This window comes from Odontesthes bonariensis, chromosome 11 (assembly GCF_027942865.1).
Source record: "Odontesthes bonariensis isolate fOdoBon6 chromosome 11, fOdoBon6.hap1, whole genome shotgun sequence".
Lineage (NCBI taxonomy): Eukaryota > Metazoa > Chordata > Actinopteri > Atheriniformes > Atherinopsidae > Odontesthes > Odontesthes bonariensis.
This window is the reverse complement of record NC_134516.1, coordinates 9,483,307-9,510,558: the sequence shown is the minus strand read 5'-3', so window position 1 is coordinate 9,510,558 and position 27,252 is coordinate 9,483,307. Positions and strand designations below refer to the sequence as shown.

At 39.8% G+C, this 27,252-nt stretch overlaps 18 non-coding genes across 18 annotated transcripts; all 18 read left to right on the top strand.

The window, feature by feature from the left end:
• The first annotated feature begins 321 nt into the window (after positions 1 to 321).
• On the top strand, positions 322 to 403 carry trnas-gcu (transfer RNA serine (anticodon GCU)). The gene has a single exon. It is a non-coding gene; the product is annotated as a tRNA-Ser (tRNA).
• A 1,785-nt stretch (positions 404 to 2,188) lies between these two features.
• trnas-gcu (transfer RNA serine (anticodon GCU)) lies at positions 2,189 to 2,270 on the top strand. The gene has a single exon. It is a non-coding gene; the product is annotated as a tRNA-Ser (tRNA).
• A 1,010-nt stretch (positions 2,271 to 3,280) lies between these two features.
• trnas-gcu (transfer RNA serine (anticodon GCU)) lies at positions 3,281 to 3,362 on the top strand. The gene has a single exon. It is a non-coding gene; the product is annotated as a tRNA-Ser (tRNA).
• A 1,009-nt stretch (positions 3,363 to 4,371) lies between these two features.
• On the top strand, positions 4,372 to 4,453 carry trnas-gcu (transfer RNA serine (anticodon GCU)). The gene has a single exon. It is a non-coding gene; the product is annotated as a tRNA-Ser (tRNA).
• A 1,776-nt stretch (positions 4,454 to 6,229) lies between these two features.
• On the top strand, positions 6,230 to 6,311 carry trnas-gcu (transfer RNA serine (anticodon GCU)). The gene has a single exon. It is a non-coding gene; the product is annotated as a tRNA-Ser (tRNA).
• Positions 6,312 to 8,087: 1,776 nt separating this feature from the next.
• trnas-gcu (transfer RNA serine (anticodon GCU)) lies at positions 8,088 to 8,169 on the top strand. The gene has a single exon. It is a non-coding gene; the product is annotated as a tRNA-Ser (tRNA).
• A 1,002-nt stretch (positions 8,170 to 9,171) lies between these two features.
• Positions 9,172 to 9,253, top strand: trnas-gcu (transfer RNA serine (anticodon GCU)). Its single transcript has one exon. It is a non-coding gene; the product is annotated as a tRNA-Ser (tRNA).
• A 1,785-nt stretch (positions 9,254 to 11,038) lies between these two features.
• Positions 11,039 to 11,120, top strand: trnas-gcu (transfer RNA serine (anticodon GCU)). Its single transcript has one exon. It is a non-coding gene; the product is annotated as a tRNA-Ser (tRNA).
• Positions 11,121 to 12,130: 1,010 nt separating this feature from the next.
• trnas-gcu (transfer RNA serine (anticodon GCU)) lies at positions 12,131 to 12,212 on the top strand. The gene has a single exon. It is a non-coding gene; the product is annotated as a tRNA-Ser (tRNA).
• Positions 12,213 to 15,085: 2,873 nt separating this feature from the next.
• On the top strand, positions 15,086 to 15,167 carry trnas-gcu (transfer RNA serine (anticodon GCU)). Its single transcript has one exon. It is a non-coding gene; the product is annotated as a tRNA-Ser (tRNA).
• Positions 15,168 to 16,943: 1,776 nt separating this feature from the next.
• trnas-gcu (transfer RNA serine (anticodon GCU)) lies at positions 16,944 to 17,025 on the top strand. Its single transcript has one exon. It is a non-coding gene; the product is annotated as a tRNA-Ser (tRNA).
• Positions 17,026 to 18,027: 1,002 nt separating this feature from the next.
• On the top strand, positions 18,028 to 18,109 carry trnas-gcu (transfer RNA serine (anticodon GCU)). The gene has a single exon. It is a non-coding gene; the product is annotated as a tRNA-Ser (tRNA).
• Positions 18,110 to 19,894: 1,785 nt separating this feature from the next.
• On the top strand, positions 19,895 to 19,976 carry trnas-gcu (transfer RNA serine (anticodon GCU)). Its single transcript has one exon. It is a non-coding gene; the product is annotated as a tRNA-Ser (tRNA).
• A 1,010-nt stretch (positions 19,977 to 20,986) lies between these two features.
• On the top strand, positions 20,987 to 21,068 carry trnas-gcu (transfer RNA serine (anticodon GCU)). The gene has a single exon. It is a non-coding gene; the product is annotated as a tRNA-Ser (tRNA).
• Positions 21,069 to 23,167: 2,099 nt separating this feature from the next.
• On the top strand, positions 23,168 to 23,249 carry trnas-gcu (transfer RNA serine (anticodon GCU)). Its single transcript has one exon. It is a non-coding gene; the product is annotated as a tRNA-Ser (tRNA).
• A 1,010-nt stretch (positions 23,250 to 24,259) lies between these two features.
• On the top strand, positions 24,260 to 24,341 carry trnas-gcu (transfer RNA serine (anticodon GCU)). Its single transcript has one exon. It is a non-coding gene; the product is annotated as a tRNA-Ser (tRNA).
• A 1,002-nt stretch (positions 24,342 to 25,343) lies between these two features.
• On the top strand, positions 25,344 to 25,425 carry trnas-gcu (transfer RNA serine (anticodon GCU)). Its single transcript has one exon. It is a non-coding gene; the product is annotated as a tRNA-Ser (tRNA).
• Positions 25,426 to 26,435: 1,010 nt separating this feature from the next.
• On the top strand, positions 26,436 to 26,517 carry trnas-gcu (transfer RNA serine (anticodon GCU)). The gene has a single exon. It is a non-coding gene; the product is annotated as a tRNA-Ser (tRNA).
• Positions 26,518 to 27,252: the final 735 nt, after the last annotated feature.

The window sequence follows — 27,252 nt, the reverse complement described above, 5'->3', positions numbered from 1 at the left end:
AAAGCAAGCCCTTTATAATTTGACCTAATTTGCCTTCCACATTTGGGTATATACTGAAGAGATTGTAATAACACCAACCCTAAATTTGACTTGTCCAAGTGCAATTGCTTTTGTTTCGCCCAATTTTAAATCAAACAACCTCAAACATCCCTAAATGAAACCACATTTAGATAATAATGATTCTATTTTTGTGAAAGGAGGATGAATTCATACCCTGTGCACGCAAGGCCATTGTATCGAATGAGGCTTCAATTTGAGATTGAAATTATACCAGCTGTAGTTTCAGACGGAATTTTTTATGGTCAAACTAACAAGCGAGAGGACGAGGTGGCCGAGTGGTTAAGGCGATGGACTGCTAATCCATTGTGCTTTGCACGCATGGGTTCGAATCCCATTCTCGTCGGCTTTGCATGTCAACTTGTGAGCTGGTGTGTTGTTTGTTAGTATTTCTTATTCCACTTCTGACCAGCAGGGTTTTCAAACAATGCTTTTGTCGCAATATTTTTATTTGCTTACACTAGGTTCATTTGGCCGATTGAATCTATCATGAAGAATTTTGAGTGTGACTTCAGGCTAATGTGAAAGAGCTGTCTTTCTTTCAGTTTGCTTCCACCTTTGCTACATCCAGCTGTTCATCATTTCCTCCACAGAGCACAAGAACAAAGGAAACACGAGTGGAGAATGCGGGCGTCGATCCCGCTACCTCTCACATGCTAAGCGAGCGCTCTACCATTTGAGCTAATTCCCCTTTAATTGTTGCATTCTTAGCGCTTCCAAATTAACGACCATTTCTGACCAAACGATCCATTCCTTGATACATCAAAAGTAATTGATCTCACAACTGAAGCTTGTTGGTTTTTCTCAGAGTGGTTGAATGTATCAAGTAGAGTCTTGCGTTCGATCAGTGAGACATGGAAAATCCGTAGTGTTTCATGGTTTTGCAGATTCTTATTTCTTTCCCTTTTTAAACAAATTTGAATTTGCACATTAGTTGGTTTGTCTTTATAAGATGACCATTAAGGCCTCTCACCAGAACAGCACCTAAAAGATTTCTGAGGAGTGTGGACATAAATCCCGAAACATTTTACCTGGAAAGCAAGCCCTTTATAATTTGACCTAATTTGCCTTCCACATTTGGGTATATACTGAAGAGATTGTAATAACACCAACCCTAAATTTGACTTGTCCAAGTGCAACTGCTTTTGTTTCGCCCAATTTTAAATCAAACAACCTCAAACATCCCTACATGAAACCACATTTAGATAATAATGATTCTATTTTTGTGAAAGGAGGATGAATTCATACCCTCTGCACGCAAGGCCATTGTATCGAATGAGGCTTCAATTTGAGATTGAAATTATACCAGCTGTAGTTTAAGACGGAATTTTTATGGCCAAATCCAGCTGTTCATCATTTCCTCCACAGAGCACAAGAACAAAGGAAAGACGAGTGGAGAATGCGGGCGTCGATCCCGCTACCTCTCACATGCTAAGCGAGCACTCTACCATTTGAGCTAATTCCCCATTAATTGCTGCATTCTTAGCGCTTCCAAATTAACGACCATTTCTGACCAAACGATCCATTCCTTGATACATCAAAAGTAATTGATCTCACAACTGAAGCTTGTTGGTTTTTCTCAGAGTGGTTGAATGTATCAATTAGAGTCTTGCGTTCGATTAGTGAGACATGGAAAATCCGTAGTGTTTCATGGTTTTGCAGATTCTTATTTCTTTCCCTTTTTAAACAAATTTGAATTTGCACATTAGTTGGTTTGCCTTTATAAGATGACCATTAAGGACTCTCACCAGAAGAGCGCCTAAAAGATTTCTGAGGAGTGTGGACATAAATCCCGCCACATTTTACCTGGAAAGCAAGCCCTTTATAATTTGACCTAATTTGCCTTCCACATTTGGGTATATACTGAAGAGATTGTAATAACACCAACCCTAAATTTGACTTGTCCAAGTGCAATTGCTTTTGTTTCGCCCAATTTTAAATCAAACAACCTCAAACATCCCTACATGAAACCACATTTAGATAATAATGATTCTATTTTTGTGAAAGGAGGATGAATTCATACCCTCTGCACGCAAGGCCATTGTATCGAATGAGGCTTCAATTTGAGATTGAAATTATACCAGCTGTAGTTTAAGACGGAAATTTTTATGGTCAAACTAACAAGCGAGAGGACGAGGTGGCCGAGTGGTTAAGGCGATGGACTGCTAATCCATTGTGCTTTGCACGCATGGGTTCGAATCCCATTCTCGTCGGCTTTGCATGTCAACTTGTGAGCTGGTGTGTTGTTTGTTAATATTTCTTATTCCACTTCTGACCAGCAGGGTTTTCACACAATGCTTTTGTCGCAATATTTTTATTTCTTTACACTAGGTTCTTTTGGGCGATTGAATCTATCATGAAGAATTTTGAGTGTGACTTCAGGCTAATGTGAAAGAGCTGTCTTTCTTTCAGTTTGCACCCACCTTTGCTACATCCAGCTGTTCATCATTTCCTCCACAGAGCACAAGAACAAAGGAAACACGAGTGGAGAATGCGGGCGTCGATCCCGCTACCTCTCACATGCTAAGCGAGCACTCTACCATTTGAGCTAATTCCCCATTAATTGCTGCATTCTTAGCGCTTCCAAATTAACGACCATTTCTGACCAAACGATCCATTCCTTGATACATCAAAAGTAATTGATCTCACAACTGAAGCTTGTTGGTTTTTCTCAGAGTGGTTGAATGTATCAATTAGAGTCTTGCGTTCGATTAGTGAGACATGGAAAATCCGTAGTGTTTCATGGTTTTGCAGATTCTTATTTCTTTCCCTTTTTAAACAAATTTGAATTTGCACATTAGTTGGTTTGCCTTTATAAGATGACCATTAAGGACTCTCACCAGAAGAGCGCCTAAAAGATTTCTGAGGAGTGTGGACATAAATCCCGCCACATTTTACCTGGAAAGCAAGCCCTTTATAATTTGACCTAATTTGCCTTCCACATTTGGGTATATACTGAAGAGATTGTAATAACACCAACCCTAAATTTGACTTGTCCAAGTGCAATTGCTTTTGTTTCGCCCAATTTTAAATCAAACAACCTCAAACATCCCTACATGAAACCACATTTAGATAATAATGATTCTATTTTTGTGAAAGGAGGATGAATTCATACCCTCTGCACGCAAGGCCATTGTATCGAATGAGGCTTCAATTTGAGATTGAAATTATACCAGCTGTAGTTTAAGACGGAAATTTTTATGGTCAAACTAACAAGCGAGAGGACGAGGTGGCCGAGTGGTTAAGGCGATGGACTGCTAATCCATTGTGCTTTGCACGCATGGGTTCGAATCCCATTCTCGTCGGCTTTGCATGTCAACTTGTGAGCTGGTGTGTTGTTTGTTAGTATTTCTTATTCCACTTCTGACCAGCAGGGTTTTCACACAATGCTTTTGTCGCAATATTTTTATTTGCTTACACTAGGTTCATTTGGGCGATTGAATCTATCATGAAGAATTTTGAGTGTGACTTCAGGCTAATGTGAAAGAGCTGTCTTTCTTTCAGTTTGCACCCACCTTTGCAAAATCCAGCTGTTCATCATTTCCTCCACAGAGCACAAGAACAAAGGAAACACGAGTGGAGAATGCGGGCGTCGATCCCGCTACCTCTCACATGCTAAGCGAGCACTCTACCATTTGAGCTAATTCCCCATTAATTGCTGCATTCTTAGCGCTTCCAAATTAACGACCATTTCTGACCAAACGATCCATTCCTTGATACATCAAAAGTAATTGATCTCACAACTGAAGCTTGTTGGTTTTTCTCAGAGTGGTTGAATGTATCAAGTAGAGTCTTGCGTTCGATCAGTGAGACATGGAAAATCCGTAGTGTTTCATGGTTTTGCAGATTCTTATTTCTTTCCCTTTTTAAACAAATTTGAATTTGCACATTAGTTGGTTTGTCTTTATAAGATGACCATTAAGGCCTCTCACCAGAACAGCACCTAAAAGATTTCTGAGGAGTGTGGATATAAATCCCGAAACATTTTACCTGGAAAGCAAGCCCTTTATAATTTGACCTAATTTGCCTTCCACATTTGGGTATATACTGAAGAGATTGTAATAACACCAACCCTAAATTTGACTTGTCCAAGTGCAACTGCTTTTGTTTCGCCCAATTTTAAATCAAACAACCTCAAACATCCCTACATGAAACCACATTTAGATAATAATGATTCTATTTTTGTGAAAGGAGGATGAATTCATACCCTCTGCACGCAAGGCCATTGTATCGAATGAGGCTTCAATTTGAGATCGAAATTATACCAGCTGTAGTTTAAGACGGAATTTTTATGGTCAAACTGACAAGCGAGAGGACGAGGTGGCCGAGTGGTTAAGGCGATGGACTGCTAATCCATTGTGCTTTGCACGCATGGGTTCGAATCCCATTCTCGTCGGCGTTGCGTGTCAACTGGTGTGTTGTTTGTTAATATTTCTTATTCCACTTCTGACCAGCAGGGTTTTCAAACAATGCTTTTGTCGCAATATTTTTATTTGCTTACACTAGGTTCATTTGGGCGATTGAATCTATCATGAAGAATTTTGAGTGTGACTTCAGGCTAATGTGAAAGAGCTGTCTTTCTTTCAGTTTGCACCCACCTTTGCCAAATCCAGCTGTTCATCATTTCCTCCACAGAGCACAAGAACAAAGGAAAGACGAGTGGAGAATGCGGGCGTCGATCCCGCTACCTCTCACATGCAAAGCGAGCGCTCTACCATTTGAGCTAATTCCCCATTAATTGCTGCATTCTTAGCGCTTCCAAATTAACGACCATTTCTGACCAAACGATCCATTCCTTGATACATCAAAAGTAATTGATCTCACAACTGAAGCTTGTTGGTTTTTCTCAGAGTGGTTGAATGTATCAAGTAGAGTCTTGCGTTCGATCAGTGAGACATGGAAAATCCGTAGTGTTTCATGGTTTTGCAGATTCTTATTTCTTTCCCTTTTTAAACAAATTTGAATTTGCACATTAGTTGGTTTGTCTTTATAAGATGACCATTAAGGCCTCTCACCAGAACAGCACCTAAAAGATTTCTGAGGAGTGTGGACATAAATCCCGAAACATTTTACCTGGAAAGCAAGCCCTTTATAATTTGACCTAATTTGCCTTCCACATTTGGGTATATACTGAAGAGATTGTAATAACACCAACCCTAAATTTGACTTGTCCAAGTGCAACTGCTTTTGTTTCGCCCAATTTTAAATCAAACAACCTCAAACATCCCTACATGAAACCACATTTAGATAATAATGATTCTATTTTTGTGAAAGGAGGATGAATTCATACCCTGTGCACGCAAGGCCATTGTATCGAATGAGGCTTCAATTTGAGATCGAAATTATACCAGCTGTAGTTTAAGACGGAATTTTTATGGCCAAATCCAGCTGTTCATCATTTCCTCCACAGAGCACAAGAACAAAGGAAAGACGAGTGGAGAATGCGGGCGTCGATCCCGCTACCTCTCACATGCTAAGCGAGCACTCTACCATTTGAGCTAATTCCCCATTAATTGCTGCATTCTTAGCGCTTCCAAATTAACGACCATTTCTGACCAAACGATCCATTCCTTGATACATCAAAAGTAATTGATCTCACAACTGAAGCTTGTTGGTTTTTCTCAGAGTGGTTGAATGTATCAAGTAGAGTCTTGCGTTCGATCAGTGAGACATGGAAAATCCGTAGTGTTTCATGGTTTTGCAGATTCTTATTTCTTTCCCTTTTTAAACAAATTTGAATTTGCACATTAGTTGGTTTGTCTTTATAAGATGACCATTAAGGCCTCTCACCAGAACAGCACCTAAAAGATTTCTGAGGAGTGTGGACATAAATCCCGAAACATTTTACCTGGAAAGCAAGCCCTTTATAATTTGACCTAATTTGCCTTCCACATTTGGGTATATACTGAAGAGATTGTAATAACACCAACCCTAAATTTGACTTGTCCAAGTGCAACTGCTTTTGTTTCGCCCAATTTTAAATCAAACAACCTCAAACATCCCTACATGGAACCACATTTAGATAATAATGATTCTATTTTTGTGAAAGGAGGATGAATTCATACCCTCTGCACGCAAGGCCATTGTATCGAATGAGGCTTCAATTTGAGATCGAAATTATACCAGCTGTAGTTTAAGACGGAATTTTTATGGTCAAACTGACAAGCGAGAGGACGAGGTGGCCGAGTGGTTAAGGCGATGGACTGCTAATCCATTGTGCTTTGCACGCATGGGTTCGAATCCCATTCTCGTCGGCGTTGCATGTCAACTGGTGTGTCGTTTGTTAATATTTCTTATTCCACTTCTGACCAGCAGGGTTTTCAAACAATGCTTTTGTCGCAATATTTTTATTTGCTTACACTAGGTTCATTTGGGCGATTGAATCTATCATGAAGAATTTTGAGTGTGACTTCAGGCTAATGTGAAAGAGCTGTCTTTCTTTCAGTTTGCACCCACCTTTGCCAAATCCAGCTGTTCATCATTTCCTCCACAGAGCACAAGAACAAAGGAAAGACGAGTGGAGAATGCGGGCGTCGATCCCGCTACCTCTCACATGCTAAGCGAGCACTCTACCATTTGAGCTAATTCCCCATTAATTGCTGCATTCTCAGCGCTTCCAAATTAACGACCATTTCTGACCAAACGATCCATTCCTTGATACATCAAAAGTAATTGATCTCACAACTGAAGCTTGTTGGTTTTTCTCAGAGTGGTTGAATGTATCAAGTAGAGTCTTGCGTTCGATTAGTGAGACATGGAAAATCCGTAGTGTTTCATGGTTTTGCAGATTCTTATTTCTTTCCCTTTTTAAACAAATTTGAATTTGCACATTAGTTGGTTTGCCTTTATAAGATGACCATTAAGGACTCTCACCAGAAGAGCGCCTAAAAGATTTCTGAGGAGTGTGGACATAAATCCCGCCACATTTTACCTGGAAAGCAAGCCCTTCATAATTTGACCTAATTTGCCTTCCACATTTGGGTATATACTGAAGAGATTGTAATAACACCAACCCTAAATTTGACTTGTCCAAGTGCAATTGCTTTTGTTTCGCCCAATTTTAAATCAAACAACCTCAAACATCCCTACATGAAACCACATTTAGATAATAATGATTCTATTTTTGTGAAAGGAGGATGAATTCATACCCTGTGCACGCAAGGCCATTGTATCGAATGAGGCTTCAATTTGAGATCGAAATTATACCAGCTGTAGTTTAAGACGGAATTTTTATGGCCAAATCCAGCTGTTCATCATTTCCTCCACAGAGCACAAGAACAAAGGAAAGACGAGTGGAGAATGCGGGCGTCGATCCCGCTACCTCTCACATGCTAAGCGAGCACTCTACCATTTGAGCTAATTCCCCATTAATTGCTGCATTCTTAGCGCTTCCAAATTAACGACCATTTCTGACCAAACGATCCATTCCTTGATACATCAAAAGTAATTGATCTCACAACTGAAGCTTGTTGGTTTTTCTCAGAGTGGTTGAATGTATCAAGTAGAGTCTTGCGTTCGATCAGTGAGACATGGAAAATCCGTAGTGTTTCATGGTTTTGCAGATTCTTATTTCTTTCCCTTTTTAAACAAATTTGAATTTGCACATTAGTTGGTTTGTCTTTATAAGATGACCATTAAGGCCTCTCACCAGAACAGCACCTAAAAGATTTCTGAGGAGTGTGGACATAAATCCCGAAACATTTTACCTGGAAAGCAAGCCCTTTATAATTTGACCTAATTTGCCTTCCACATTTGGGTATATACTGAAGAGATTGTAATAACACCAACCCTAAATTTGACTTGTCCAAGTGCAACTGCTTTTGTTTCGCCCAATTTTAAATCAAACAACCTCAAACATCCCTACATGAAACCACATTTAGATAATAATGATTCTATTTTTGTGAAAGGAGGATGAATTCATACCCTCTGCACGCAAGGCCATTGTATCGAATGAGGCTTCAATTTGAGATCGAAATTATACCAGCTGTAGTTTAAGACGGAATTTTTATGGTCAAACTGACAAGCGAGAGGACGAGGTGGCCGAGTGGTTAAGGCGATGGACTGCTAATCCATTGTGCTTTGCACGCATGGGTTCGAATCCCATTCTCGTCGGCGTTGCATGTCAACTGGTGTGTCGTTTGTTAATATTTCTTATTCCACTTCTGACCAGCAGGGTTTTCAAACAATGCTTTTGTCGCAATATTTTTATTTGCTTACACTAGGTTCATTTGGGCGATTGAATCTATCATGAAGAATTTTGAGTGTGACTTCAGGCTAATGTGAAAGAGCTGTCTTTCTTTCAGTTTGCACCCACCTTTGCCAAATCCAGCTGTTCATCATTTCCTCCACAGAGCACAAGAACAAAGGAAAGACGAGTGGAGAATGCGGGCGTCGATCCCGCTACCTCTCACATGCTAAGCGAGCACTCTACCATTTGAGCTAATTCCCCTTTAATTGTTGCATTCTTAGCGCTTCCAAATTAACGACCATTTCTGACCAAACGATCCATTCCTTGATACATCAAAAGTAATTGATCTCACAACTGAAGCTTGTTGGTTTTTCTCAGAGTGGTTGAATGTATCAAGTAGAGTCTTGCGTTCGATTAGTGAGACATGGAAAATCCGTAGTGTTTCATGGTTTTGCAGATTCTTATTTCTTTCCCTTTTTAAACAAATTTGAATTTGCACATTAGTTGGTTTGCCTTTATAAGATGACCATTAAGGACTCTCACCAGAAGAGCGCCTAAAAGATTTCTGAGGAGTGTGGACATAAATCCCGCCACATTTTACCTGGAAAGCAAGCCCTTCATAATTTGACCTAATTTGCCTTCCACATTTGGGTATATACTGAAGAGATTGTAATAACACCAACCCTAAATTTGACTTGTCCAAGTGCAATTGCTTTTGTTTCGCCCAATTTTAAATCAAACAACCTCAAACATCCCTACATGAAACCACATTTAGATAATAATGATTCTATTTTTGTGAAAGGAGGATGAATTCATACCCTCTGCACGCAAGGCCATTGTATCGAATGAGGCTTCAATTTGAGATTGAAATTATACCAGCTGTAGTTTAAGACGGAAATTTTTATGGTCAAACTAGCAAGCGAGAGGACGAGGTGGCCGAGTGGTTAAGGCGATGGACTGCTAATCCATTGTGCTTTGCACGCATGGGTTCGAATCCCATTCTCGTCGGCTTTGCATGTCAACTTGTGAGCTGGTGTGTTGTTTGTTAGTATTTCTTATTCCACTTCTGACCAGCAGGGTTTTCAAACAATGCTTTTGTCGCAATATTTTTATTTGCTTACACTAGGTTCATTTGGGCGATTGAATCTATCATGAAGAATTTTGAGTGTGACTTCAGGCTAATGTGAAAGAGCTGTCTTTCTTTCAGTTTGCTTCCACCTTTGCTACATCCAGCTGTTCATCATTTCCTCCACAGAGCACAAGAACAAAGGAAAGACGAGTGGAGAATGCGGGCGTCGATCCCGCTACCTCTCACATGCTAAGCGAGCGCTCTACCATTTGAGCTAATTCCCCTTTAATTGTTGCATTCTTAGCGCTTCCAAATTAACGACCATTTCTGACCAAACGATCCATTCCTTGATACATCAAAAGTAATTGATCTCACAACTGAAGCTTGTTGGTTTTTCTCAGAGTGGTTGAATGTATCAAGTAGAGTCTTGCGTTCGATCAGTGAGACATGGAAAATCCGTAGTGTTTCATGGTTTTGCAGATTCTTATTTCTTTCCCTTTTTAAACAAATTTGAATTTGCACATTAGTTGGTTTGTCTTTATAAGATGACCATTAAGGCCTCTCACCAGAACAGCACCTAAAAGATTTCTGAGGAGTGTGGACATAAATCCCGAAACATTTTACCTGGAAAGCAAGCCCTTTATAATTTGACCTAATTTGCCTTCCACATTTGGGTATATACTGAAGAGATTGTAATAACACCAACCCTAAATTTGACTTGTCCAAGTGCAACTGCTTTTGTTTCGCCCAATTTTAAATCAAACAACCTCAAACATCCCTACATGAAACCACATTTAGATAATAATGATTCTATTTTTGTGAAAGGAGGATGAATTCATACCCTCTGCACGCAAGGCCATTGTATCGAATGAGGCATCAATTTGAGATCGAAATTATACCAGCTGTAGTTTAAGACGGAATTTTTATGGCCAAATCCAGCTGTTCATCATTTCCTCCACAGAGCACAAGAACAAAGGAAAGACGAGTGGAGAATGCGGGCGTCGATCCCGCTACCTCTCACATGCTAAGCGAGCACTCTACCATTTGAGCTAATTCCCCATTAATTGCTGCATTCTTAGCGCTTCCAAATTAACGACCATTTCTGACCAAACGATCCATTCCTTGATACATCAAAAGTAATTGATCTCACAACTGAAGCTTGTTGGTTTTTCTCAGAGTGGTTGAATGTATCAAGTAGAGTCTTGCGTTCGATTAGTGAGACATGGAAAATCCGTAGTGTTTCATGGTTTTGCAGATTCTTATTTCTTTCCCTTTTTAAACAAATTTGAATTTGCACATTAGTTGGTTTGCCTTTATAAGATGACCATTAAGGACTCTCACCAGAAGAGCGCCTAAAAGATTTCTGAGGAGTGTGGACATAAATCCCGCCACATTTTACCTGGAAAGCAAGCCCTTTATAATTTGACCTAATTTGCCTTCCACATTTGGGTATATACTGAAGAGATTGTAATAACACCAACCCTAAATTTGACTTGTCCAAGTGCAATTGCTTTTGTTTCGCCCAATTTTAAATCAAACAACCTCAAACATCCCTACATGAAACCACATTTAGATAATAATGATTCTATTTTTGTGAAAGGAGGATGAATTCATACCCTCTGCACGCAAGGCCATTGTATCGAATGAGGCTTCAATTTGAGATCGAAATTATACCAGCTGTAGTTTAAGACGGAATTTTTTATGGTCAAACTAACAAGCGAGAGGACGAGGTGGCCGAGTGGTTAAGGCGATGGACTGCTAATCCATTGTGCTTTGCACGCATGGGTTCGAATCCCATTCTCGTCGGCTTTGCATGTCAACTTGTGAGCTGGTGTGTTGTTTGTTAGTATTTCTTATTCCACTTCTGACCAGCAGGGTTTTCACACAATGCTTTTGTCGCAATATTTTTATTTGCTTACACTAGGTTCATTTGGGCGATTGAATCTATCATGAAGAATTTTGAGTGTGACTTCAGGCTAATGTGAAAGAGCTGTCTTTCTTTCAGTTTGCTTCCACCTTTACTACATCCAGCTGTTCATCATTTCCTCCACAGAGCACAAGAACAAAGGAAAGACGAGTGGAGAATGCGGGCGTCGATCCCGCTACCTCTCACATGCTAAGCGAGTGCTCTACCATTTGAGCTAATTCCCCTTTAATTGTTGCATTCTTAGCGCTTCCAAATTAACGACCATTTCTGACCAAACGATCCATTCCTTGATACATCAAAAGTAATTGATCTCACAACTGAAGCTTGTTGGTTTTTCTCAGAGTGGTTGAATGTATCAAGTAGAGTCTTGCGTTCGATCAGTGAGACATGGAAAATCCGTAGTGTTTCATGGTTTTGCAGATTCTTATTTCTTTCCCTTTTTAAACAAATTTGAATTTGCACATTAGTTGGTTTGTCTTTATAAGATGACCATTAAGGCCTCTCACCAGAACAGCACCTAAAAGATTTCTGAGGAGTGTGGACATAAATCCCGAAACATTTTACCTGGAAAGCAAGCCCTTTATAATTTGACCTAATTTGCCTTCCACATTTGGGTATATACTGAAGAGATTGTAATAACACCAACCCTAAATTTGACTTGTCCAAGTGCAACTGCTTTTGTTTCGCCCAATTTTAAATCAAACAACCTCAAACATCCCTACATGAAACCACATTTAGATAATAATGATTCTATTTTTGTGAAAGGAGGATGAATTCATACCCTCTGCACGCAAGGCCATTGTATCGAATGAGGCTTCAATTTGAGATTGAAATTATACCAGCTGTAGTTTAAGACGGAAATTTTTATGGTCAAACTAGCAAGCGAGAGGACGAGGTGGCCGAGTGGTTAAGGCGATGGACTGCTAATCTATTGTGCTTTGCACGCATGGGTTCGAATCCCATTCTCGTCGGCTTTGCATGTCAACTTGTGTGCTGATGTGTTGTTTGTTAATATTTCTTATTCCACTTCTGACCAGCAGGGTTTTCAAACAATGCTTTTGTCGCAGTATTTTTATTTCTTTACACAAGGTTCTTTTGGGCGATTGAATCTATCATGAAGAATTTTGAGTGTGACTTCAGGCTAATGTGAAAGAGCTGTCTTTCTTTCAGTTTGCACCCACCTTTGCTACATCCAGCTGTTCATCATTTCCTCCACAGAGCACAAGAACAAAGGAAACACGAGTGGAGAATGCGGGCGTCGATCCCGCTACCTCTCACATGCAAAGCGAGCGCTCTACCATTTGAGCTAATTCCCCTTTAATTGTTGCATTCTTAGCGCTTCCAAATTAACGACCATTTCTGACCAAACGATCCATTCCTTGATACATCAAAAGTAATTGATCACACAACTGAAGCTTGTTGGTTTTTCTCAGAGTGGTTGAATGTATCAAGTAGAGTCTTGCGTTCGATCAGTGAGACATGGAAAATCCGTAGTGTTTCATGGTTTTGCAGATTCTTATTTCTTTCCCGTTTTAAACAAATTTGAATTTGCACATTAGTTGGTTTGTCTTTATAAGATGACCATTAAGGCCTCTCACCAGAAGAGCACCTAAAAGATTTCTGAGGAGTGTGGACATAAATCCCGAAACATTTTACCTGGAAAGCAAGCCCTTTATAATTTGACCTAATTTGCCTTCCACATTTGGGTATATACTGAAGAGATTGTAATAACACCAACCCTAAATTTGACTTGTCCAAGTGCAATTGCTTTTGTTTCGCCCAATTTTAAATCAAACAACCTCAAACATCCCTACATGAAACCACATTTAGATAATAATGATTCTATTTTTGTGAAAGGAGGATGAATTCATACCCTCTGCACGCAAGGCCATTGTATCGAATGAGGCTTCAATTTGAGATCGAAATTATACCAGCTGTAGTTTAAGACGGAATTTTTTATGGTCAAACTTACAAGCGAGAGGACGAGGTGGCCGAGTGGTTAAGGCGATGACTGCTAATCCATTGTGCTTTGCAAGCATGGGTTCGAATCCCATTCTCATCGGCTTTGCATGTCAACTTATGTGCTGGTGTGTTTTGTTAGTATTTCTTATTCCACTTCTGACCAGCAGGGTTTTCAAACAATGCTTTTGTCGCAATATTTTTATTTGCTTACACTAGGTTCATTTGGGCGATTGTATCTATCATGAAGAATTTTGAGTGTGACTTGAGGCTAATGTGAAAGAGCTGTCTTTCTTTCAGTTTGCACCCACCTTTGCCAAATCCAGCTGTTCATCATTTCCTCCACAGAGCACAAGAACAAAGGAAAGACGAGTGGAGAATGCGGGCGTCGATCCCGCTACCTCTCACATGCTAAGCGAGCGCTCTACCATTTGAGCTAATTCCCCTTTAATTGTTGCATTCTTAGCGCTTCCAAATTAACGACCATTTCTGACCAAACGATCCATTCCTTGATACATCAAAAGTAATTGATCTCACAACTGAAGCTTGTTGGTTTTTCTCAGAGTGGTTGAATGTATCAAGTAGAGTCTTGCGTTCGATCAGTGAGACATGGAAAATCCGTAGTGTTTCATGGTTTTGCAGATTCTTATTTCTTTCCCTTTTTAAACAAATTTGAATTTGCACATTAGTTGGTTTGTCTTTATAAGATGACCATTAAGGCCTCTCACCAGAACAGCACCTAAAAGATTTCTGAGGAGTGTGGACATAAATCCCGAAACATTTTACCTGGAAAGCAAGCCCTTTATAATTTGACCTAATTTGCCTTCCACATTTGGGTATATACTGAAGAGATTGTAATAACACCAACCCTAAATTTGACTTGTCCAAGTGCAACTGCTTTTGTTTCGCCCAATTTTAAATCAAACAACCTCAAACATCCCTACATGAAACCACATTTAGATAATAATGATTCTATTTTTGTGAAAGGAGGATGAATTCATACCCTGTGCACGCAAGGCCATTGTATCGAATGAGGCTTCAATTTGAGATCGAAATTATACCAGCTGTAGTTTAAGACGGAATTTTTATGGCCAAATCCAGCTGTTCATCATTTCCTCCACAGAGCACAAGAACAAAGGAAAGACGAGTGGAGAATGCGGGCGTCGATCCCGCTACCTCTCACATGCTAAGCGAGCACTCTACCATTTGAGCTAATTCCCCATTAATTGCTGCATTCTTAGCGCTTCCAAATTAACGACCATTTCTGACCAAACGATCCATTCCTTGATACATCAAAAGTAATTGATCTCACAACTGAAGCTTGTTGGTTTTTCTCAGAGTGGTTGAATGTATCAAGTAGAGTCTTGCGTTCGATCAGTGAGACATGGAAAATCCGTAGTGTTTCATGGTTTTGCAGATTCTTATTTCTTTCCCTTTTTAAACAAATTTGAATTTGCACATTAGTTGGTTTGTCTTTATAAGATGACCATTAAGGCCTCTCACCAGAACAGCACCTAAAAGATTTCTGAGGAGTGTGGACATAAATCCCGAAACATTTTACCTGGAAAGCAAGCCCTTTATAATTTGACCTAATTTGCCTTCCACATTTGGGTATATACTGAAGAGATTGTAATAACACCAACCCTAAATTTGACTTGTCCAAGTGCAACTGCTTTTGTTTCGCCCAATTTTAAATCAAACAACCTCAAACATCCCTACATGAAACCACATTTAGATAATAATGATTCTATTTTTGTGAAAGGAGGATGAATTCATACCCTCTGCACGCAAGGCCATTGTATCGAATGAGGCTTCAATTTGAGATCGAAATTATACCAGCTGTAGTTTAAGACGGAATTTTTATGGTCAAACTGACAAGCGAGAGGACGAGGTGGCCGAGTGGTTAAGGCGATGGACTGCTAATCCATTGTGCTTTGCACGCATGGGTTCGAATCCCATTCTCGTCGGCGTTGCATGTCAACTGGTGTGTTGTTTGTTAATATTTCTTATTCCACTTCTGACCAGCAGGGTTTTCAAACAATGCTTTTGTCGCAATATTTTTATTTGCTTACACTAGGTTCATTTGGGCGATTGAATCTATCATGAAGAATTTTGAGTGTGACTTCAGGCTAATGTGAAAGAGCTGTCTTTCTTTCAGTTTGCACCCACCTTTGCCAAATCCAGCTGTTCATCATTTCCTCCACAGAGCACAAGAACAAAGGAAAGACGAGTGGAGAATGCGGGCGTCGATCCCGCTACCTCTCACATGCTAAGCGAGCACTCTACCATTTGAGCTAATTCCCCATTAATTGCTGCATTCTCAGCGCTTCCAAATTAACGACCATTTCTGACCAAACGATCCATTCCTTGATACATCAAAAGTAATTGATCTCACAACTGAAGCTTGTTGGTTTTTCTCAGAGTGGTTGAATGTATCAAGTAGAGTCTTGCGTTCGATTAGTGAGACATGGAAAATCCGTAGTGTTTCATGGTTTTGCAGATTCTTATTTCTTTCCCTTTTTAAACAAATTTGAATTTGCACATTAGTTGGTTTGCCTTTATAAGATGACCATTAAGGACTCTCACCAGAAGAGCGCCTAAAAGATTTCTGAGGAGTGTGGACATAAATCCCGCCACATTTTACCTGGAAAGCAAGCCCTTCATAATTTGACCTAATTTGCCTTCCACATTTGGGTATATACTGAAGAGATTGTAATAACACCAACCCTAAATTTGACTTGTCCAAGTGCAATTGCTTTTGTTTCGCCCAATTTTAAATCAAACAACCTCAAACATCCCTACATGAAACCACATTTAGATAATAATGATTCTATTTTTGTGAAAGGAGGATGAATTCATACCCTGTGCACGCAAGGCCATTGTATCGAATGAGGCTTCAATTTGAGATCGAAATTATACCAGCTGTAGTTTAAGACGGAATTTTTATGGCCAAATCCAGCTGTTCATCATTTCCTCCACAGAGCACAAGAACAAAGGAAAGACGAGTGGAGAATGCGGGCGTCGATCCCGCTACCTCTCACATGCTAAGCGAGCACTCTACCATTTGAGCTAATTCCCCATTAATTGCTGCATTCTTAGCGCTTCCAAATTAACGACCATTTCTGACCAAACGATCCATTCCTTGATACATCAAAAGTAATTGATCTCACAACTGAAGCTTGTTGGTTTTTCTCAGAGTGGTTGAATGTATCAAGTAGAGTCTTGCGTTCGATCAGTGAGACATGGAAAATCCGTAGTGTTTCATGGTTTTGCAGATTCTTATTTCTTTCCCTTTTTAAACAAATTTGAATTTGCACATTAGTTGGTTTGTCTTTATAAGATGACCATTAAGGCCTCTCACCAGAACAGCACCTAAAAGATTTCTGAGGAGTGTGGACATAAATCCCGAAACATTTTACCTGGAAAGCAAGCCCTTTATAATTTGACCTAATTTGCCTTCCACATTTGGGTATATACTGAAGAGATTGTAATAACACCAACCCTAAATTTGACTTGTCCAAGTGCAACTGCTTTTGTTTCGCCCAATTTTAAATCAAACAACCTCAAACATCCCTACATGAAACCACATTTAGATAATAATGATTCTATTTTTGTGAAAGGAGGATGAATTCATACCCTCTGCACGCAAGGCCATTGTATCGAATGAGGCTTCAATTTGAGATCGAAATTATACCAGCTGTAGTTTAAGACGGAATTTTTATGGTCAAACTGACAAGCGAGAGGACGAGGTGGCCGAGTGGTTAAGGCGATGGACTGCTAATCCATTGTGCTTTGCACGCATGGGTTCGAATCCCATTCTCGTCGGCGTTGCATGTCAACTGGTGTGTCGTTTGTTAATATTTCTTATTCCACTTCTGACCAGCAGGGTTTTCAAACAATGCTTTTGTCGCAATATTTTTATTTGCTTACACTAGGTTCATTTGGGCGATTGAATCTATCATGAAGAATTTTGAGTGTGACTTCAGGCTAATGTGAAAGAGCTGTCTTTCTTTCAGTTTGCACCCACCTTTGCCAAATCCAGCTGTTCATCATTTCCTCCACAGAGCACAAGAACAAAGGAAAGACGAGTGGAGAATGCGGGCGTCGATCCCGCTACCTCTCACATGCTAAGCGAGCACTCTACCATTTGAGCTAATTCCCCTTTAATTGTTGCATTCTTAGCGCTTCCAAATTAACGACCATTTCTGACCAAACGATCCATTCCTTGATACATCAAAAGTAATTGATCTCACAACTGAAGCTTGTTGGTTTTTCTCAGAGTGGTTGAATGTATCAAGTAGAGTCTTGCGTTCGATTAGTGAGACATGGAAAATCCGTAGTGTTTCATGGTTTTGCAGATTCTTATTTCTTTCCCTTTTTAAACAAATTTGAATTTGCACATTAGTTGGTTTGCCTTTATAAGATGACCATTAAGGACTCTCACCAGAAGAGCGCCTAAAAGATTTCTGAGGAGTGTGGACATAAATCCCGCCACATTTTACCTGGAAAGCAAGCCCTTCATAATTTGACCTAATTTGCCTTCCACATTTGGGTATATACTGAAGAGATTGTAATAACACCAACCCTAAATTTGACTTGTCCAAGTGCAATTGCTTTTGTTTCGCCCAATTTTAAATCAAACAACCTCAAACATCCCTACATGAAACCACATTTAGATAATAATGATTCTATTTTTGTGAAAGGAGGATGAATTCATACCCTCTGCACGCAAGGCCATTGTATCGAATGAGGCTTCAATTTGAGATTGAAATTATACCAGCTGTAGTTTAAGACGGAAATTTTTATGGTCAAACTAGCAAGCGAGAGGACGAGGTGGCCGAGTGGTTAAGGCGATGGACTGCTAATCCATTGTGCTTTGCACGCATGGGTTCGAATCCCATTCTCGTCGGCTTTGCATGTCAACTTGTGAGCTGGTGTGTTGTTTGTTAGTATTTCTTATTCCACTTCTGACCAGCAGGGTTTTCAAACAATGCTTTTGTCGCAATATTTTTATTTGCTTACACTAGGTTCATTTGGGCGATTGAATCTATCATGAAGAATTTTGAGTGTGACTTCAGGCTAATGTGAAAGAGCTGTCTTTCTTTCAGTTTGCTTCCACCTTTGCTACATCCAGCTGTTCATCATTTCCTCCACAGAGCACAAGAACAAAGGAAAGACGAGTGGAGAATGCGGGCGTCGATCCCGCTACCTCTCACATGCTAAGCGAGCGCTCTACCATTTGAGCTAATTCCCCTTTAATTGTTGCATTCTTAGCGCTTCCAAATTAACGACCATTTCTGACCAAACGATCCATTCCTTGATACATCAAAAGTAATTGATCTCACAACTGAAGCTTGTTGGTTTTTCTCAGAGTGGTTGAATGTATCAAGTAGAGTCTTGCGTTCGATCAGTGAGACATGGAAAATCCGTAGTGTTTCATGGTTTTGCAGATTCTTATTTCTTTCCCTTTTTAAACAAATTTGAATTTGCACATTAGTTGGTTTGTCTTTATAAGATGACCATTAAGGCCTCTCACCAGAACAGCACCTAAAAGATTTCTGAGGAGTGTGGACATAAATCCCGAAACATTTTACCTGGAAAGCAAGCCCTTTATAATTTGACCTAATTTGCCTTCCACATTTGGGTATATACTGAAGAGATTGTAATAACACCAACCCTAAATTTGACTTGTCCAAGTGCAACTGCTTTTGTTTCGCCCAATTTTAAATCAAACAACCTCAAACATCCCTACATGAAACCACATTTAGATAATAATGATTCTATTTTTGTGAAAGGAGGATGAATTCATACCCTCTGCACGCAAGGCCATTGTATCGAATGAGGCTTCAATTTGAGATCGAAATTATACCAGCTGTAGTTTAAGACGGAATTTTTATGGCCAAATCCAGCTGTTCATCATTTCCTCCACAGAGCACAAGAACAAAGGAAAGACGAGTGGAGAATGCGGGCGTCGATCCCGCTACCTCTCACATGCTAAGCGAGCACTCTACCATTTGAGCTAATTCCCCATTAATTGCTGCATTCTTAGCGCTTCCAAATTAACGACCATTTCTGACCAAACGATCCATTCCTTGATACATCAAAAGTAATTGATCTCACAACTGAAGCTTGTTGGTTTTTCTCAGAGTGGTTGAATGTATCAAGTAGAGTCTTGCGTTCGATTAGTGAGACATGGAAAATCCGTAGTGTTTCATGGTTTTGCAGATTCTTATTTCTTTCCCTTTTTAAACAAATTTGAATTTGCACATTAGTTGGTTTGCCTTTATAAGATGACCATTAAGGACTCTCACCAGAAGAGCGCCTAAAAGATTTCTGAGGAGTGTGGACATAAATCCCGCCACATTTTACCTGGAAAGCAAGCCCTTTATAATTTGACCTAATTTGCCTTCCACATTTGGGTATATACTGAAGAGATTGTAATAACACCAACCCTAAATTTGACTTGTCCAAGTGCAATTGCTTTTGTTTCGCCCAATTTTAAATCAAACAACCTCAAACATCCCTACATGAAACCACATTTAGATAATAATGATTCTATTTTTGTGAAAGGAGGATGAATTCATACCCTCTGCACGCAAGGCCATTGTATCGAATGAGGCTTCAATTTGAGATCGAAATTATACCAGCTGTAGTTTAAGACGGAATTTTTTATGGTCAAACTAACAAGCGAGAGGACGAGGTGGCCGAGTGGTTAAGGCGATGGACTGCTAATCCATTGTGCTTTGCACGCATGGGTTCGAATCCCATTCTCGTCGGCTTTGCATGTCAACTTGTGAGCTGGTGTGTTGTTTGTTAGTATTTCTTATTCCACTTCTGACCAGCAGGGTTTTCACACAATGCTTTTGTCGCAATATTTTTATTTGCTTACACTAGGTTCATTTGGGCGATTGAATCTATCATGAAGAATTTTGAGTGTGACTTCAGGCTAATGTGAAAGAGCTGTCTTTCTTTCAGTTTGCTTCCACCTTTACTACATCCAGCTGTTCATCATTTCCTCCACAGAGCACAAGAACAAAGGAAAGACGAGTGGAGAATGCGGGCGTCGATCCCGCTACCTCTCACATGCTAAGCGAGTGCTCTACCATTTGAGCTAATTCCCCTTTAATTGTTGCATTCTTAGCGCTTCCAAATTAACGACCATTTCTGACCAAACGATCCATTCCTTGATACATCAAAAGTAATTGATCTCACAACTGAAGCTTGTTGGTTTTTCTCAGAGTGGTTGAATGTATCAAGTAGAGTCTTGCGTTCGATCAGTGAGACATGGAAAATCCGTAGTGTTTCATGGTTTTGCAGATTCTTATTTCTTTCCCTTTTTAAACAAATTTGAATTTGCACATTAGTTGGTTTGTCTTTATAAGATGACCATTAAGGCCTCTCACCAGAACAGCACCTAAAAGATTTCTGAGGAGTGTGGACATAAATCCCGAAACATTTTACCTGGAAAGCAAGCCCTTTATAATTTGACCTAATTTGCCTTCCACATTTGGGTATATACTGAAGAGATTGTAATAACACCAACCCTAAATTTGACTTGTCCAAGTGCAACTGCTTTTGTTTCGCCCAATTTTAAATCAAACAACCTCAAACATCCCTACATGAAACCACATTTAGATAATAATGATTCTATTTTTGTGAAAGGAGGATGAATTCATACCCTCTGCACGCAAGGCCATTGTATCGAATGAGGCTTCAATTTGAGATTGAAATTATACCAGCTGTAGTTTAAGACGGAAATTTTTATGGTCAAACTAGCAAGCGAGAGGACGAGGTGGCCGAGTGGTTAAGGCGATGGACTGCTAATCTATTGTGCTTTGCACGCATGGGTTCGAATCCCATTCTCGTCGGCTTTGCATGTCAACTTGTGTGCTGATGTGTTGTTTGTTAATATTTCTTATTCCACTTCTGACCAGCAGGGTTTTCAAACAATGCTTTTGTCGCAGTATTTTTATTTCTTTACACAAGGTTCTTTTGGGCGATTGAATCTATCATGAAGAATTTTGAGTGTGACTTCAGGCTAATGTGAAAGAGCTGTCTTTCTTTCAGTTTGCACCCACCTTTGCTACATCCAGCTGTTCATCATTTCCTCCACAGAGCACAAGAACAAAGGAAACACGAGTGGAGAATGCGGGCGTCGATCCCGCTACCTCTCACATGCAAAGCGAGCGCTCTACCATTTGAGCTAATTCCCCTTTAATTGTTGCATTCTTAGCGCTTCCAAATTAACGACCATTTCTGACCAAACGATCCATTCCTTGATACATCAAAAGTAATTGATCACACAACTGAAGCTTGTTGGTTTTTCTCAGAGTGGTTGAATGTATCAAGTAGAGTCTTGCGTTCGATCAGTGAGACATGGAAAATCCGTAGTGTTTCATGGTTTTGCAGATTCTTATTTTTTTCCCGTTTTAAACAAATTTGAATTTGCACATTAGTTGGTTTGTCTTTATAAGATGACCATTAAGGCCTCTCACCAGAAGAGCACCTAAAAGATTTCTGAGGAGTGTGGACATAAATCCCGAAACATTTTACCTGGAAAGCAAGCCCTTTATAATTTGACCTAATTTGCCTTCCACATTTGGGTATATACTGAAGAGATTGTAATAACACCAACCCTAAATTTGACTTGTCCAAGTGCAATTGCTTTTGTTTCGCCCAATTTTAAATCAAACAACCTCAAACATCCCTACATGAAACCACATTTAGATAATAATGATTCTATTTTTGTGAAAGGAGGATGAATTCATACCCTCTGCACGCAAGGCCATTGTATCGAATGAGGCTTCAATTTGAGATCGAAATTATACCAGCTGTAGTTTAAGACGGAATTTTTTATGGTCAAACTTACAAGCGAGAGGACGAGGTGGCCGAGTGGTTAAGGCGATGACTGCTAATCCATTGTGCTTTGCAAGCATGGGTTCGAATCCCATTCTCATCGGCTTTGCATGTCAACTTATGTGCTGGTGTGTTTTGTTAGTATTTCTTATTCCACTTCTGACCAGCAGGGTTTTCAAACAATGCTTTTGTCGCAATATTTTTATTTGCTTACACTAGGTTCATTTGGCCGATTGAATCTATCATGAAGAATTTTGAGTGTGACTTCAGGCTAATGTGAAAGAGCTGTCTTTCTTTCAGTTTGCTTCCACCTTTGCTACATCCAGCTGTTCATCATTTCCTCCACAGAGCACAAGAACAAAGGAAAGACGAGTGGAGAATGCGGGCGTCGATCCCGCTACCTCTCACATGCTAAGCGAGCGCTCTACCATTTGAGCTAATTCCCCTTTAATTGTTGCATTCTTAGCGCTTCCAAATTAACGACCATTTCTGACCAAACGATCCATTCCTTGATACATCAAAAGTAATTGATCTCACAACTGAAGCTTGTTGGTTTTTCTCAGAGTGGTTGAATGTATCAAGTAGAGTCTTGCGTTCGATCAGTGAGACATGGAAAATCCGTAGTGTTTCATGGTTTTGCAGATTCTTATTTCTTTCCCTTTTTAAACAAATTTGAATTTGCACATTAGTTGGTTTGTCTTTATAAGATGACCATTAAGGCCTCTCACCAGAAGAGCACCTAAAAGATTTCTGAGGAGTGTGGACATAAATCCCGAAACATTTTACCTGGAAAGCAAGCCCTTCATAATTTGACCTAATTTGCCTTCCACATTTGGGTATATACTGAAGAGATTGTAATAACACCAACCCTAAATTTGACTTGTCCAAGTGCAACTGCTTTTGTTTCGCCCAATTTTAAATCAAACAACCTCAAACATCCCTACATGAAACCACATTTAGATAATAATGATTCTATTTTAGTGAAAGGAGGATGAATTCATACCCTCTGTACGCAAGGCCATTGTATCGAATGAGGCTTCAATTTGAGATTGAAATTATACCAGCTGTAGTTCAAGACGGACATTTTTATGGTCAAACTAACAAGCGAGAGGACGAGGTGGCCGAGTGGTTAAGGCGATGGACTGCTAATCCATTGTGCTTTGCACGCATGGGTTTGAATCCCATTCTTGTCGGCTTTGCATGTCAACTGGTGTGCTGGTGTGTTGTTTGTTAATATTTCTTATTCCACTTCTGACCAGCAGGGTTTTCAAACAATGCTTTTGTCGCAATATTTTTATTTGCTTACACTAGGTTCATTTGGGCGATTGAATCTATCATGAAGAATTTTGAGTGTGACTTGAGGCTAATATGAAAGAGCTGTCTTTCTTTCAGTTTGCACCCACCTTTGCCAAATCCAGCTGTTCATCATTTCCTCCACAGAGCACAAGAACAAAGGAAACACGAGTGGAGAATGCGGGCGTCGATCCCGCTACCTCTCACATGCAAAGCGAGCACTCTACCATTTGAGCTAATTCCCCTTTAATTGTTGCATTCTTAGCGCTTCCAAATTAACGACCATTTCTGACCAAACGATCCATTCCTTGATACATCAAAAGTAATTGATCTCACAACTGAAGCTTGTTGGTTTTTCTCAGAGTGGTTGAATGTATCAAGTAGAGTCTTGCGTTCGATCAGTGAGACATGGAAAATCCGTAGTGTTTCATGGTTTTGCAGATTCTTATTTCTTTCCCTTTTTAAACAAATTTGAATTTGCACATTAGTTGGTTTGTCTTTATAAGATGACCATTAAGGACTCTCACCAGAAGAGCGCCTAAAAGATTTCTGAGGAGTGTGGACATAAATCCCGCCACATTTTACCTGGAAAGCAAGCCCTTTATAATTTGACCTAATTTGCCTTCCACATTTGGGTATATACTGAAGAGATTGTAATAACACCAACCCTAAATTTGACTTGTCCAAGTGCAATTGCTTTTGTTTCGCCCAATTTTAAATCAAACAACCTCAAACATCCCTACATGAAACCACATTTAGATAATAATGATTCTATTTTTGTGAAAGGAGGATGAATTCATACCCTCTGCACGCAAGGCCATTGTATCGAATGAGGCTTCAATTTGAGATTGAAATTATACCAGCTGTAGTTTAAGACGGAAATTTTTATGGTCAAACTAGCAAGCGAGAGGACGAGGTGGCCGAGTGGTTAAGGCGATGGACTGCTAATCCATTGTGCTTTGCACGCATGGGTTCGAATCCCATTCTCGTCGGCTTTGCATGTTCGCTGGTGTGTTGTTTGTTAGTATTTCTTATTCCACTTCTGACCAGCAGGGTTTTCAAACAATGCTTTTGTCGCAATATTTTTATTTGCTTACACTAGGTTCATTTGGCCGATTGAATCTATCATGAAGAATTTTGAGTGTGACTTCAGGCTAATGTGAAAGAGCTGTCTTTCTTTCAGTTTGCACCCACCTTTGACAAATCCAGCTGTTCATCATTTCCTCCACAGAGCACAAGAACAAAGGAAAGACAAGTGGAGAATGCGGGCGTCGATCCCGCTACCTCTCACATGCTAAGCGAGCACTCTACCATTTGAGCTAATTCCCCATTAATTGCTGCATTCTTAGCGCTTCCAAATTAACGACCATTTCTGACCAAACGATCCATTCCTTGATACATCAAAAGTAATTGATCTCACAACTGAAGCTTGTTGGTTTTTCTCAGAATGGTTGAATGTATCAAGCAGAGTCTTGCGTTCGATCAGTGAGACATGGAAAATCCGTAGTGTTTCATGGTTTTGCAGATTCTTATTTCTTTCCCTTTTTAAACAAATTTGAATTTGCACATTAGTTGGTTTGTCTTTATAAGATGACCATTAAGGCCTCTCACCAGAAGAGCGCCTAAAAGATTTCTGAGGAGTGTGGACATAAATCCCGAAACATTTTACCTGGAAAGCAAGCCCTTTATAATTTGACCTAATTTGCCTTCCACATTTGGGTATATACTGAAGAGATTGTAATAACACCAACCCTAAATTTGACTTGTCCAAGTGCAATTGCTTTTGTTTCGCCCAATTTTAAATCAAAAAACCTCAAACATCCCTACATGAAACCACATTTAGATAATAATGATTCTATTTTTGTGAAAGGAGGATGAATTCATACCCTCTGCACGCAAGGCCATTGTATCGAATGAGGCTTCAATTTGAGATTGAAATTATACCAGCTGTAGTTTAAGACGGAAATTTTTATGGTCAAACTAACAAGTGAGAGGACGAGGTGGCCGAGTGGTTAAGGCGATGGACTGCTAATCCATTGTGCTTTGCACGCATGGGTTCGAATCCCATTCTCGTCGGCTTTGCATGTCAACTTGTGTGCTGGAGTGTTGTTTGTTAATACTTCTTATTCCACTTCTGACCAGCAGGGTTTTCAAACAATGCTTTTGTCGCAATATTTTTATTTGCTTACACTAGGTTCTTTTGGGCGATTGAATCTATCATGAAGAATTTTGAGTGTGACTTGAGGCTAATGTGAAAGAGCTGTCTTTCTTTAAGTTTGCACCCACCTTTGCCAAATCCAGCTGTTCATCATTTCCTCCACAGAGCACAAGAACAAAGGAAAGACGAGTGGAGAATGCGGGCGTCGATCCCACTACCTCTCACATGCTAAGCAAGCGCTCTACCATTTGAGCTAATTCCCCTTTAATTGTTGCATTCTTAGCGCTTCCAAATTAACGACCATTTCTGACCAAACGATCCATTCCTTTATACATCAAAAGTAATTGATCTCACAACTGAAGCTTGTTGGTTTTTCTCAGAGTGGTTGAATGTATCAAGTAGAGTCTTGCGTTCGATCAGAGAGACATGGAAAATCCGTAGTGTTTCATGGTTTTGCAGATTCTTATTTCTTTCCCTTTTTAAACAAATTTGAATTTGCACATTAGTTGGTTTGTCTTTATAAGATGACCATTAAGGCCTCTCACCAGAAGAGCACCTAAAAGATTTCTGAGGAGTGTGGACATAAATCCCGAAACATTTTACCTGGAAAGCAAGCCCTTTATAATTTGACCTAATTTGCCTTCCACATTTGGGTATATACTGAAGAGATTGTAATAACACCAACCCTAAATTTGACTTGTCCAAGTGCAACTGCTTTTGTTTTGCCCAATTTTAAATCAAACAACCTCAAACATCCCTACATGAAACCACATTTAGATAATAATGGTTCTATTTTTGTGAAAGGAGGATGAATTCATACCCTCTGCACGGAAGGCCATTGTATCGAATGAGGCTTCAATTTGAGATTGAAATTATACCAGCTGTAGTTTAAAACGGAAATTTTTATGGTCAAACTAACAAGTGAGAGGACGAGGTGGCCGAGTGGTTAAGGCGATGGACTGCTAATCCATTGTGCTTTGCACGCATGGGTTCGAATCCCATTCTCGTCGGCTTTGCATGTCAACTTGTGTGCTGGAGTGTTGTTTGTTAATACTTCTTATTCCACTTCTGACCAGCAGGGTTTTCAAACAATGCTTTTGTCGCAATATTTTTATTTGCTTACACTAGGTTCTTTTGGGCGATTGAATCTATCATGAAGAATTTTGAGTGTGACTTGAGGCTAATGTGAAAGAGCTGTCTTTCTTTAAGTTTGCACCCACCTTTGCCAAATCCAGCTGTTCATCATTTCCTCCACAGAGCACAAGAACAAAGGAAAGACGAGTGGAGAATGCGGGCGTCGATCCCACTACCTCTCACATGCTAAGCAAGCGCTCTACCATTTGAGCTAATTCCCCTTTAATTGTTGCATTCTTAGCGCTTCCAAATTAACGACCATTTCTGACCAAACGATCCATTCCTTTATACATCAAAAGTAATTGATCTCACAACTGAAGCTTGTTGGTTTTTCTCAGAGTGGTTGAATGTATCAAGTAGAGTCTTGCGTTCGATCAGAGAGACGTGGAAAATCCGTAGTGTTTCATGGTTTTGCAGATTCTTATTTGTTTCCCTTTTTAAACAAATTTGAATGTGCACATTAGTTGGTTTGTCTTTATAAGATGACCATTAAGGCCTCTCACCAGAAGAGCACCTAAAAGATTTCTGAGGAGTGTGGACATAAATCCCGAAAAATTTTTCCTGGAAAGCAGGCCCTTTATAATTTGACCTAATTTGCCTTCCACATTTGG